Below are 2641 nucleotides of genomic sequence, written 5' to 3' on the forward strand. Positions count from 1 at the left end.
TCAGAGGAGGTGGTGTTAAGGGCTGTGAATTCATAGCTGCGTGTGTTGTTAGGGTGTGGGTCCTGATCAGAGGAGGCGGTGTTAAGGGCTGGTGAATTCATAGCTGTGTGTGTTGTTAGGGCATGACATGGAAGGTGTGTTTCCATCCTTCACTGTTCTGTCCTTGCTTGTTGGTTGTTGTGAGGTGAGGAGCTGCCCTCCGCCATGCACTTATGCCTTAGAGTTAGCCAACCATGGACTGAACCCATTGGAAACTGAATCAAGTAAACTTGAACTCCTTCAAATATGGTGTTGGTATTTTGTTATAGCAACAGGAAAGTGACAAATGAAATAATTTGTTTTAAAAACTTAAGATAGCTAGGAAAAATCCACATATTTTTCAGCACATGTACTACTAACTTCTATTGGTTTATTGAAAGGAATAGTTAATGATTAATTTTTAAAAAATTTTTTTGATGAATTTTACATTGTATATCTAGTAACCTGAACAAGTACTTTGAAGATAACAGTATACAACATAGCAACCATTGCTCATTTCCTATCATCTTGACTTGAAATTCTGTACCATTTTTAATGTTCTTTTTCTTTTTCTTCTCTTTAAAATGAAAAAAATAGAATGAAAAAGTATAGGAAGTAGTAACCATAAATAAAAAGTGTATAAGTTTGACTTTATTGAAATTCAAAAATTATCAGGTGATTAACAAAATGAATATACAAATCACAGATCTGGAGAAAATATTTGTAAAATGTACATTTGATGAAGAATTTCTATGCAAAAATATATGAAGAACTCCTATAATTCAATAATTTAAAAAATGCAATATAAACATAAGCAAAAGAACTTTTTTTTTCCTTTTTGAGACAGGATTCCACTCTGCAGTTCAGGCTGGCCTTGAACTCACTTTGTAGCCCCAGTGGGCCTTGAACTTACAGAGATCCTCCTGCCTCAGTCTCCCGAGTGTTGGGATTACAGGTGTGCAGCACCATACCTGGCAAACAAAGAGTTTTAATAGATATCTCACAAAAGAAGATACACAAAGTGTGACTGAAAAATATAGTCAATGTTTAAATTTTAAAAAAGTTACAGTAAAAGACACATTGCCACTGATCCCCTTCATATACTCCCCCTCACTTCAAACCACTTGTCCCATTTGTCTTGCCATACTCTGAAGCAGTTCTGAAAACTGTCTTTGGTGAGTGTCTTTAGTTGCACTATTGTGGATTCAAAATGTTTATCTTCTATAGTCATTTAGACTTTGGGGAAGAGTCAGAAGCTTTAAGCGTCCAGATGTGGTGAATGATGAACAGGATGGATGAGGACACAACATAATGTGTTTGTAAGACCACTTTTCCAATGGGTGGAATTTGGCAGCAGTATTCCCTGTGTTTTTATCAGACCTTGAAAAAACATTCACTAAAAAGGACTTTCAGAACTGCTCCAGAAATTCACAAGAATTGTGAGATGAATCTGTTTGGAGCAAGAAAGAGTATTTTGCAGAGCATTAATGGCAATGCGTCTTTTTCAGTAATACTTTTTAAAAATTAAGCAGTCACTGTATATTTTGAACATAAATGATACAAATGGCTAATACACACATGAGACAGTGCTCAACATCAAATATTACTAGTACAAAACCTAAGAGTGAGTACTATAACATACCAGAAGTGTCATGGTAAAAAAGATCAACAAAAATGTTGACAAATATATGAACAGAGGGAACTAATAAAAGGCTGGTGTTTTAGTTTTATATTTTAAAGGGAGCCTTTGGAAACGTGTTTGCAGTTTCCTAACAGGTTATACATACAGATGTCTTATGACCTAGAAATGGCACTCCTAGATATTTTCCTGAGAGAAATAAAAATAGTGACAAGACTTGCAGAAAGATGCTGTGAATTTAAACCTTCCTTGTACTCCAGTACCAGAAGCACCCCATTAGGCGCTTTCTGTGTAATTCCATGAGAAGGACACAACATCAGCTCTGTGGCATTTTTGATCGAAAGGCACATTGAGTTGAATCATGAGAAATCTTCAAATAAATTCTGATGTATGCTTCAAAAATGTCAAGTCCAGAATGACAGAGATAGGCTAGGAAACAATTCCAGAGTAAGGGAAACTACAATAAAATGACATGAACTTAATGTGATCTTGAACTAAGGAGAGAGAAAATGACAATCTAGTTTCAAAGTACTTTAGTGGTAAAGTTTAGGTTCTTTACATATAAACTGTGTCTTAATTTTTTTCTCTTTTTGATAATCATATTACAGTGAAAGAGCATGTCATTTCCTGAGAGGGAGAAATATACATGGAGTGTTTAGGGATGAAGAGTTTTCTGATTTTTTTCTAAAATAGCTCAGAAAAAAATTCAGTCATACACACATATGTGTACATGTAAAATAGCAGAAAAAGGGAAAAACATGAGAGACTGATAAATCTGGGTTAAGGATTTATTAGATTTTCTTGACTTCTCCTCCTCCTCTTACTCTTCCTCCTTCTCCTTCTTCTTCTCTCTCCTCCTCTCCTCCTTTTCTTTTTTCTTTCTTTTCTTTTCTTCTTTTCTTTTCTTTTCTTTTCTTTTCTTTCTTTTCTTTTCTTTTCTTTTCTTTTCTTTTCTTTTCTTTTCTTTTCTTTTCTTTTCTTTTC

Source organism: Chinchilla lanigera, unplaced genomic scaffold, assembly GCF_000276665.1.
Source record: "Chinchilla lanigera isolate Chin_1 unplaced genomic scaffold, ChiLan1.0 scaffold00047, whole genome shotgun sequence".
Lineage (NCBI taxonomy): Eukaryota > Metazoa > Chordata > Mammalia > Rodentia > Chinchillidae > Chinchilla > Chinchilla lanigera.